Raw genomic sequence first — 12,013 nt, 5'->3', positions numbered from 1 at the left:
AATGTGGATGATTAAAATCTTAAATTCACATTTATTTTTTAACAAACAAGCATCCTAATGCACCTTACAAAATGCGTGTATGTTTTTACAGGTGTCTAAGGCATAATGTCTTCCAAGCCTTGGTGCTAAATGAAACGGATTTGTTGGCACACAGTAATATCTTAGCCATACAATATTACCATATTCATATTTAAGCAATTAGGCATATTCCTTCTATGTGGCGATGTGAATAGATAAAGGTAAATATAGAGACAGCCAGAGAAAATGCATCTTTGTCAGTAGGATTAAGCTGAGCTTCTGCAAGTGAGGGTTAGGGCGCTATAAAGAGTTGAGGTGGTTAACATGGGAGGAGAATTTATTGGAATACAGTCTGAATATATCCTTAACTGTCATGCATTTGTACCAACATCTGTCACAGCTTTGTTTTAAATAGGCTACATATGTTGTGAAATTAGTTTATAGTTAATTTAGGCTACATTTCTACATCTGTAATAGTGTTGTAATTTTTTTTTTTTTTAAATGCCTGTTTATTCATTTCAGCCCCTGCCCCTCTAGGCCTGTTCGATTAATCGATTTTAAATCGTAATCGCGATTATGTAGTTAGGACGATGTTAAAAACATGAAAATAGTAGAATAGATTTTTCAAAAAGTTAAAGTTCTGCACTTTATTTATTCATTTTTTGTTTAAAGGACACACCTTAAGATATATGTGAAAGTGAGGTTTTTCTCTTAATCAGAAAAGGGATTGTTTTTTTTGTTTTGTTTACAAGAGGTCTACAAGAAGATAACATGGAGCAAAGCCAGATGGCAAAAGTTCATTAATTGTTCTTTATATTAATCCCTTGAGGGATTTTTTGTTTAATAAGAGCAAGGTTTGCACTCAGATCCCAATGGTGAAATTATTTGCAAAATGTTCGATAAAAAACAGCATATTTGAAATAATTTATTTTCCTTTTGTCATTTCACAAAATAATTGTAGTCGTTATCGAAAATCGGATTTCTATTTTTTGGGCAAAATCGAACAGCCCTATGCCCCTCTAACATCCTCTGTACATGCCGGTGTGGCCCTAATCCTCTTCCGTACCGGATACCTTCACCTTCGGAGGCTCGACGGCGCCATCTTGTGTCCCGACACGGTGAGGTTGCTGTAGGAGGAGATTGGAGCTCCGAGTTGAACTTCAGACTGGTAATTCATGTCGGTTGTCAGTCGGTGTGCTGTTATAGAGTTTGATTAGTCACAACTCACTTTACTAGATTCTTGGTACGAGTTTAACACCGGGAGATTAAAAACTAACGAAGAAGAAGACGAGGTCTGAAGTTTGCGCTGCTCGGACCGTAGTGAAGCGATTCATGCACGACACTTTTTCAACTTGGAGGTATGAAATGACACGTTTGTTGCCTTCGAGCTGATATACACAGGTGAATGCAGAGATCCAGATAGCTCATATGACGTTATTTTCAGCCGTTGGTCCCCAGTAGAAGCAACTTCTCTGTCTCTGTAAAGCCAGCCTCCACTCGACAAACACAGCCAAGGTCAGCCTCACGTAGTTTTGTGGTGCGTGTAATAGTAGGCATTACGGTAAGAGTAAAGACTGACTTCAAAATAAAAGCAACGTTTCGGTGAACGTGATTTCACGTTCACATTCTTCAATAAATCAATCAATACTTATTTCAGTAATAGATTACTTGGTAAATTAGTAAACAAATGCAAACATAAAAAATGGAACTATATATATTCAACATTTAATTAATGATAACTTACAGTCATTAATAATTTACCCCATGTGTTATTTCAGACAACATTTTTATTCCAATTGTGTGAAATGAAACCGAACGTATTAATAAAGAATTAAGACCAATCTGACATTAAATGACCATGATCACTTCAGAGGATCTATTTATGCTGGCATGCAATTGCAATTTCTGTTAAATTTAAAACTGCATTCAGATACTGTCAGGACATCCTGACCAACTATCCTGCACCCCCAACATCACTGCTGTGGCCTGATCCTGCAGATTTGCCCTCTACAATATCCGCAGGATTCGGACTTTCCTCAAAAAGGATGCAACGCAACTCCTGGTCCAAGCACTGGTTATCTCCCGCCTTGACTACTGCAACTCTCTCCTGGCCGGACTCCCGGCCTCGGCGACTAAACCATTGCAGCGTATCCAGAACGCTGCAACACGCCTTATCTTCAATCTACCCAAATTCTCCCATGTGACCCCCCTCCTCTGTGACCTCCACTGGCTCCCTGTTGCAGCACACATCCAATTCAAGACGATGGCACTGGCCTTCAAGACCATCTATGGAACGGCACCCATCTACCTTCAAACACTGGTCAAACCACACGCCCTGACGCAAGCACTTCGCTCCTCTACTTCAGCTGGCCGGCTGGTACCACCATCGATGAAAATCAAACAAATGTCGCTCAGCAAAGTCCAGACTCTTCTCTGCTCTGGTTCTCAGTGGTGGAACAAACTCCCGACCAATGTCGGGACAGCAGAGTCACTGTCATCGTCCAAAAAAGACTCAAGACTCACCTGTTCAGACTTCACCTCGACTCTGCATAGCATGACCCACTAACACCCCCCCCCCCCAAAAAAAATCACTTCTATGTTCTTATCTATAGCACTTTGATTATAGCACTGTTGTTCTTAAGGTATGTTTGCTGAACAGCTACTACTTTACTCAGATGAGGACCTAACACTTGTTTCTATTTTTAACTCTTACTTTATCGGCAATGATATGTTGTGGTTTCTTTCTTTTGACAAATGTACTTATTGTAAGTTGCTTTGGACAAAAGCGTCTGCTAAATGACCGAAATGTAAATGTCTATATTTTTAAAAAGCCAATAACAATGACATTCAGATGGTATCTTCGCTGTAAAATCGGATTTTAAAAAAGAGGAAACAGCTTTCTTTCTCAAACTAATTTGACTTTGGATTAATCCACCTCAGAAGGTACTTTAGTAACTGGACATCTGATGTAGAATTTCAAAATGAAAGCCCTTTAAAATTGCATATATGGGCTAATTTAGCTCTAAATTCAGATTTGATTTAAAAGGAAATGGTCTGCAGTCACAAACTAGTTTAACTTCAGATCAATAGCAGAACACCTTAGAGCAGGGGTTTCAAACTCGCAGCCAAACTCGGTATATTATAAATAGTGTAAAAATACTTTAAGTACCTTATCAAAATGTAACTTTAGCGGGGAAAATTAGACTATGACGTGACAGATTAGGCTATGGTGGGCTGCCACAATCTTGGTAATTAATGGGAAACACTGCAAAATGCACTGCCACATTCACGACTTCATACTCACTGTCACATACACTTCTCTCTCAACCAGGCTGGCTAACATAATGTGGCCGTGCTGTAATACATTGGTGGAAACCCTGGAAACGCACAGCTGTTGACAGCAATTGATGTGGTGAAGACTTACGTCTTTTTAGCCCACTTACTGCATCCAGGTGAAAACAATAAAAGTAGCCTATTAAAAGTTTAAATGGCGGTGTTTATGAGTGGAAACCGGAAAGCGGTCTCCAGCGGATGTAGTTAGCGGACCAATCACAGCCAATGCCACTGCGTTGGTGTTGCGTTAGTGTTGCGTCGCCTCGACGCGCGTCTAGGATTTTTGGGAGGTGCACGTCAGGCCCTTGCGTTGGACGTAAGGGGGGTCCGCAAGGACGTAAGGGGTCCGCAAGCCCCCTTGCGTTGTGTCAACGCGGAAGCATAACTTGGGCTTTACAAGGGCATTCCAGACGTCACTCTTCCCAGCAATGCTTTCCAGCTCCTTCTGGGGGACCCCAAGGTTTTCCCAGACCAGATGGACTATAGCGTCCATCCAACTTTCTCAGTCTACCCCTTTGCCGCTTCCCTTTGGACGTGCCTGGAACACCTCTACAAAGCTCCTTGCTACCAAGGAGCTCTTTGACTACCTCAGTGACCTTCCCCCCAGTTTTCAAATCTGGTGATACTGCAGCTTTTGATAAATTATGATTTAACACGTTTGCATCAAGCTATTGTGGCATCTGGGTGGGTTTTTTTTTATGTAAAAAGTATATCAGCTCCCCGAATGTAGTGGAGTAGAAGTAGAAAAGTAGCATGAAATGGAAATACTCAAGTACAAATACCTCATAATGATAACTGATTGTATAGTTGGTTACATACCAGCTCTGCAGATTATGATTTACATACATATAATCAATTTAAACAGAATCCTCCATTGTTTTAGTTTAAATGACCCAACAGTTTATAATGTGATGGTTGCTGCACCTCTTAGAACTTAGGATTTTGGTCACCTAAAAATGGCATATTCACCATTCGGTTGTACTTCTGTACTTGGACACTTGTGTCACTAGGTTTTGTAAAAACAAGATAGTGACAGCCAAAAACCAAGATGCGAAGGCTAAAATGCCCACCTAGAGGCTTTAAAACCCCAGTCCAAAAAAGGGTTATTTGGTCCACCTCGGTGGTCTAAAGTCCGTCAGCAGCGACGTTTTTTGATCAAAATAAGCTCTCTTCCTTGTGAGCTTCATATATAAAACTATAATTTAAATGAATTCCCTATATCTGTAGACAAGGCCTCAGAAAGGGATATTTGTGCAAAAAACTTAAATCATATCATCATAATCAATCGTAAATCATAGATACAGAATAAATATTTCATCTGTCTGGTAAACGGAATTCATCATCTTCCATTTTTGGGAAATACAGTTTCCTTTCTTCCCTCTAAATCTATTTGTCTAGTCTGACAGTACTTTATATTATTTTGTCATATCTGTCACTGTTTTTTTTCCTGTCAGCTCAGTTCAGGATGGACAGGAAGCAGTGTTGTGTGAAGCTTTCGGTCCAGCCGTCCAGAGGACTCATGGATGAGAAGTTCATTCTCCTTGTGCAGAACGTCTTCCCTGGTTTCCAGCTGACCATCCATGCCTTCTACAAGTGTGAAGACGGACACAGCTGGGAGTCATTCGCACACTACACCTCCAATGCCACTGGGACTGTGAACGGTAGGTGGTTCAATGCCTCGCTCTGAAAAATTCAGGACAAAAATGATTTAAGAAATGTTGTGGGCATCGTCTCTCACTCTCATCTCATCTTCAACCACTTATCCTGTCCGTGAATATCACAAACAGGATTTTTCCTCCCCATAACCCAAAGGCGTAGGGAGGAGTTTTTGTTTTTCTTAAGTAATATGAACAGACAATCGTAGACGTGAGCGGCGCTAACAAGCGATCAATAAATCCACACTGACTCCGGTCCGTCTCTGGCCGTCTGTCAGCGGCAGGTCTGCAGGGCGGAGTGACAGCAGCCCCCCTTCTCCCCTCTGTGAGACTCATCTAGTCTGAGCAGCAAAGACGTTTAAAAGTCTCTGTGTTCCGCTCTCAGGACTTCTAACTGGAACTCTGGGGTCTGAAGTTTAGTTTCTCTGTGAGTACTTTCACAAAACATCTTTTGTTTTTTACCATTTCGTGTTCTTTCAGCTGAAAAGGACTCATGTTGAGGTCCCACTCATGGAAACCCCACATTTCCAGTTTCTGCCGCTTCACAATAAAAGCTTTAAAATAACAAAGTAAGGGGGTACTTTTATTGTGAATAATGTATAGGAAATCAATGTGTTGATTCGCGTTAAACCCAATTCTTCATAGTCATATGTCATACCATTGATTATTATGAATAATATTAGGCTACTAACAAAAAGAAGTATCATAAGAAGAAACTGTTGTGATGCATCCCTCTTTTACATACCTGTTTTATTTGAGGTTCATAACAATACATTACACTAAGCAGTTGTTGGTCTCATTAGTTTGTGCTAAGTGCATGTTTAAGAAAATGTTTAGAAATTGAAATGTTAACAAGAAATGTTAGTATTATTATTATTAGTCGATTAATTGGAAAAATAATTGCTAGATTAATCGCTTGAAAAATAATCTTTTGGGACCGCTCTACACCCGACCCCAGTGGTTCCTCCCGCGGGTGGTGAGCCCACATGGTGGCTGAGAAGCGGGCTCCGTGGCAAGCCCGGCCACCAGCCGCTGGCTGAAGGGCCCTCCCTCTGGGCCTAGCTCCAGACGGGGGCTTCCTCCGGGCCGGGTCACTCCATATATCCCTCGATTTTTCATAGGGTCTTTGTGAACCATTCTTAGTCTGGCCCCTTGCCTGAGACCAATATGCCATGGGAGACCCTACCAGGAGCACAAAGCTCCAAACAACACAGCCCTCAGGGTCATAGGGACACACAAACCTCTCCACCACGGTAAGGTGATGGTTCCTGGAGAGGTGGGCATCGTAAATATTGTGAATTGCTAAAGAACTTAATTTATTGTAAAGTTATGAAACAGATTGGAAAGGATGGACATCACAATGAGAAATGATTTGTCATTCCTTTTACCTTCCAGTTTCAGAGGATGTCAGTCTGGGCGGGACATATTCTGGGGTTGAAGCGATGGGTCTACTGTGGAGCCTCAGACCAGTTCCAGGCAGCAAACCTGGGCTCAGGTAGGCCAACAAGGAAAAAGCTGTTCAGATGATACCAATCAGTACTGAATTAGTATCGGAGTTGACTATTCCTCATCATCCCTCAGGATGAGGAAGATGAACGTCCAGACTCCCATGGAGGTCTCAATCTCGGTGTACCAGGGTCACCAGACTGAGGGCTTCTTGGACCAGGTGCCACTGGCCAGTGTGATGGTGGAGCGTTGGTACATGGCGCCCGGCGTCCGCAGGATCCCGGTAACAGAGGGCGGAATCAGTGCAACCCTCTTCCTCCCCTCAGGTAGGACCAGAGGGAAGTCTGGCGGGAGGTGTTTGTTTGTTGGGATTGTTGGAGTAAACAGTGACAAATAAAGGCAGGCAAACTCGAAAATGTTCTCATCAGAGAGAACATCAGACGTTAACATCTCATTGTTGTGTCAGCTGTGAAGTGTTTCATGTTTTGACTCCCATGAAGGACCGGGACCTTTCCCCGGCCTCCTGGACCTGTGGGGGGGTGGAGGGAAGTTGGTGGAGTACCGTGCTGCGCTGCTGGCCTCCCATGGCATCGCTTCCCTGGCCCTCGACTACCTGACACCTAAAGTCACCATGGGAACCAAGAAGATGGTGAACAACGAGTACTTTGAGGTAAAACTGAAAAGAACTTGTGTATGAGATGTTTGTAAATCTGTGAGTGTATTTGCACATAAATCACCTCTATACTAGAAACCTGCTCCGGATTCATGAATGCCGTGTAAAACTTGTGTGTATACGTCTACTAACTACACCAATCAATAGTTAGTACCTGCGGACAGTTTAGAGCTACGAACCTTTTGGTGAATGCCGAAACACACGTGCATCAACCCACTTTACACACATATTTGTTCTGCTCACGTGTCATGAATGAAACCCAGTGTCGTTATTGCCCTGCTGGAAAGTTGTTCCTTATAGCTGATGTAAAGTCTGTCATTTCCTCAACCACAGGGCCATAGACAAAATTTGAAATGTATTGATTAATCTGCCAATGATTCTGTTGGTTAACAGGTTAAATGTTTGGTTTGAAAAGTGTGAGAAACTATTGAGAAATCTCTTTGTTTGTAAAGCTTGACCAACAGTCCAGAACCAAAACCGTTTACTATAACAGAAGACAAATCAAAAAGCCTCATAGTTTAAGAATTTGTCACCTCACGATATGTGAATGAAAATGGGCTCTCTGACTCTCAAGTCTCCTCTTTCAATATGCCCACTTTATGCTATACCCAGGCAGTTTGGGACAAAAACCCTGCATTCTCAATCCGGTATAAATGTTATTTTTGCCAATTCTAACATGGGTTTCTGCATACTGGGGTCCCTAAAGACTCTGAATTGTATGAACTGGTAATGCTTGGAAGGCTGAAACTCCTGTGGATTGAATGAGCCCAATTGCATGTGTGATGATGTTATTCTTCAGAGTAGCCACTTCACATAGAAGGCGTTTTTATTCGGGATGGCACGATACCACTTTTTCATGTCCAATCCCTTGACCTTGAGAGTCTGCCAACATCATGCTCAAATTTTGAAAGAAATATTCTCCTCCCTGAACAGAAGAAATACATAGCACATAACTCAGTTATGGAATACTGCTTGTTCCTTTTCACACATAGAACTGAACATTTAGCGACATTTTTCATTGACTCACATTCTAGCAACTGGAAACATCACAAAAGCTTATCATGTGACACAGCTCTTTCCGTGTTGCTCAAAGTTTGAATGATTAGGTCGTTAGGGTTAGACTGGGTGCTTGGGATGCCAGTTAGGTCAGTGTTGTTAGGCCTATTTTAGGGGAGCTGGAGATCCCCCAAATTGTTCCCAAGCCCCCTCAAATAATTTGGCTTTTTATTTATTTTATTATTTTCAGAATAATCTCATACTGATGAAAGGGTGTACATAGAGTTTGGGATTCTAGCATCATAGTCTGTAGAAGGAATATAATTTAGAAAATCTCATTTTGCTGGAATAACACGCATATGGAAGAAACTTCATATGTGTGTTGTCAGATCTCACTGTAAAACCAGTCTTGGTTTATTCTACTGTATACTGTAAATCCTCTAATATAGGCCTTTATTTACTCAAGCACATCGCGGCCTAGGCCTGTATTGGAAGGAGGCCAGAATTAGAGACAGGCCCCTATTTCTATTTGAGCAAAATGGACTACCGGTAGAATGAATAAAGATGAGATTTTGTGTCTATTTGAACCTATAAAATACTTCATTTATTGAAAAAGTCTCTTCTTTGGCTGCCATATTCCGTAAACAACGTTTACTGCTTGCCAGTATTGCACGCTTGGTGGGCTGCCACTAGGAGGATGATTGACAGGCATTCTCCTTCATGCAATCATGCGCACACTTCATGGCTGCACCTGATTGGATGAACGCTTTCACTGCTGTCCTGTCTGCTCCAGAGTTCAAACCGACCAACATGGCGGCTCGTTTGGAAACTTTCTCTTATTTTACGAAAATAGTTCACCAAAATGTGTTTCTGAAAACATTTATACCGAATTAGATATGCTATCACTTTAAGACACATTTACCTAATCAGGTTCTAAGCATTAGGGTTGCACATCTCTTTGTGATAAACGGTTCGATATGCATCTAAATACACAGGTTACGATTCGATTAAAAAACAATATCCTTTTATTACAGACCGATTCGATTCGAAACTATTCCATACAGTGTAAGAACGATACGATTCGATTCTACGGTTAATATTTGTTGTAGATATTTTATAAACTAAAGAAGCCGATTCTATGAAAGTGAAAATATGTAAAATACCACATATCCCCAAACATTGTGTATGGCACTGGCAAAAACAACAAAATCACATGTCAATGTATTTATTTTTAGACATGGACCAAAAAAAAGTCTGGCTGAATCGTTGGATGGCGGTCACAGGACAGTGTTGTGGACGCTACCCATGCTGCGGCCGCCTCTTGTGGCGCAAGTTGAGACACAAGCGATTGACATTCAAAGCCATCTGTCACTCACGTGCGGTCGTGGAGTGCCTGCAGTCACACGGCAGCGTCGCAGCCGCCTACCTGTGCTGCGCCCGCCTCTCCACCTCCACCTCCTCCATGTTCCGTGTTGTCCTTGTTTATCACTCACACAAGCTAGCCAGCTACGGCTTTTCACGGGCAGCTTCAGCTCTCGCTTTGTTTTAGAGACGCTGGTGTAATGCCGCCAACCGCTTCAAAGTCTTGTGATACCCGATCAATGACTCTGTAACTGATTCATCTAGGAATCCATTGATAATTCGTATCGATTGAGGAGGCTGCTACCGATGCAGCCGTATCTCTCACTTGTTGAACCGAATATCCGGTCGCATCGGTTTATCGTTTACAACCCTACTAAGCATGCAGCTTTAATGTGTCTAAAAGGTAACATGACAGTAACTCTTGTTCAACACAAGAGAATGGAAGAAGACCATGTCTGTTGCTTTTAACTTGTTACTAGCTTACTTCTTCACTGGTTGTAGTTCTAATACAGTACTAAAAATATTTTGTATGCTTCTCCTGGGGTCAAAGCCCCCCTGTGTTTAAATCCTAGTGACGTCCCTGGGTCAGTGCCTAACAATATTTTACTATTTTACTTTTCTTTTAAATGAGTCAACTGCGCACAGGATTCAAATAAGTGAACCCAAACCCAATTGCAAACATCTGATTCAACAATTAAACTCAAGAAAACGTGTTAATGTTCATATGAGTTCAGTGAGTCCAATCTGTGTTTTACATCAGTCAGTCAGTTGGTCAGTCAGTCAGTGTGTGTCTCCCCAATTCGCTGTAGACTTCTCAACTTTCTATCTTCTTATTCGGCTCAACATGAAACTTCTTCTGAGATTTTGAAATCCAAAAGTCACCTTCTGTGCTGGTTTCCCGACTCTCCCCATTCACACTGAGGTTGTCTCGTCTTGCTCTGAGACGACCTTCATTGCCGGCGCTGTATAGAATGAACTTGTGACCTCTAGGATGACCACGAACTAGAGGCTGAGGGCAAATTACAATCTTCATATGTCAAAAGTGTTTGTTACCAAATCACAGCATGTCCTTTTCTATGGTGTTCCCCCAGGTCTCGCTGTCTTAATATGGCAATTTGATATTTTTTGATATTAAATCAACTTTCAAATGTTAAATCTAGCCGTCCGTGTCATAAATGGCATCAACATAAGACTCAAACTGAGTCTTTTAAAAACATTATTGATTTGTTGTCTACATTATCAACGATCACCGCCAGCCTCAGAACCCTATTGTGGTGCCTCTATAGCTCCAATGTTTAGTTTTAAAGTGCAGTGTAGGTGTGTAAGTTCAACGTGCATCCTGTATAATCATTAATTTTGGGTGTGAGACAGATCAGTCACGTTATGGCAGGTTCATGTTGGGAAATGTCGGTTAAAAGACTGATGCCTTTGTTTTTATTTGTCAATGAACCCCTGAACCTGGTTCAAGGTTCATTCACCTTTACAGAGCAGAGACTCGTGTTGACATGAAAGATAACTGGAGAAAGTGTGATTCAGAGTTTTTCTTGATGTAACCTGAAAATAAAAGTTGATATGTCCCTTTATTAAACACAGGCTCATAAGCCAGGGTTGTAGAAGCACTGCTAGCATTTTCTAATTCAATAATATCAGAAATTATAAGAATGATGTAGGACAGGTCCTGGTCCTCCTGACCCTTTATGGCTTTGAGTTTAATCGATACAATTTCAAAGTCAATGCTTAACCTCGATGGTGTTATATATTCACAGCTGTTAAAAGTTTAATACTTTGGCAACAGGTTTCATTGGCTGGGTGCAGGAGAGGTTTTTGACAGAGCTGTGTGAAGTTAATTCATTCATACATCCAAAAGTCACATATTACAAATTTGCTCAAGACCCTCTATCCTGCGATTCAGATAAGGAAACCCCTTGAATAGGAAAATAAAACATACATCTGAAGCAAATCAACACAGAAATGATCCTTTTCCAGGCCAAATGGGTAAATTTAAATGTTTAAAGACAAAGATACTGACAGTTTCTTAACCTGATAGAGAGGAAAGCTGAGAGTCAAGTTGACAGCCAGATTACATCAGACTGTAAACTACCAAGATACAATGAGGGCTGGTTTATGGAAATGTGTTGCCAATTAAAACATTTTAGGTTTGAGTTTTTATAGCCGTCATAAAGTTTGTGACATTTAACACTGAATATCAGATAAAAGGATTGTAGCACCCAATAGTGTAATCATTTCCACTGGAAAAAAATAAAATGAATTAAAACTGCGAGCAGTATCGTGTGACGGGCCCTCGCTCTTATGCGGTCATGGAGTGCCTGCGGTCACAGGGCAGTGTCGTGGACGCTGCCCTTGGCGCGGCCGCCTCTCGTGGCGCAAGTCGAGACACAAGCGATGGACACCGAAAGGCATCCGTCTCTCACGTGCGGTCGTGGAGTGCCTGCATTCACACGGCAGCGTGGCAGCCGCCTACCTGTGCAGCGGCCACCTCCTCGTGGCGCAAGTTTAGACACAAGCGATT

The 12,013-nt window shown here is 41.8% G+C and overlaps 1 pseudogene across 1 annotated transcript in view; it reads left to right on the top strand.

Moving 5' to 3' along the window:
* Positions 1-1,121: 1,121 nt before the first annotated feature.
* The window catches only part of LOC311019035 (peroxisomal succinyl-coenzyme A thioesterase-like), a 54,284-nt pseudogene continuing 43,392 nt past the window's right edge, over positions 1,122-12,013 (top strand). The window contains exons 1-5 of the transcript XR_014599292.1: positions 1,122-1,376; positions 4,811-5,012; positions 6,402-6,501; positions 6,588-6,778; positions 6,953-7,122. The product of XR_014599292.1 is annotated as a peroxisomal succinyl-coenzyme A thioesterase-like (transcript). The remainder of the gene's footprint in view (positions 1,377-4,810; positions 5,013-6,401; positions 6,502-6,587; positions 6,779-6,952; positions 7,123-12,013) is intronic.

This window comes from Eutrigla gurnardus (assembly GCF_963514095.1).
Source record: "Eutrigla gurnardus genome assembly, chromosome: 9".
Taxonomy (NCBI): Eukaryota; Metazoa; Chordata; class Actinopteri; order Perciformes; family Triglidae; genus Eutrigla; species Eutrigla gurnardus.
Note: the sequence above shows the minus strand (reverse complement) of the source record. Positions and strands in the feature narration are given on the sequence as shown.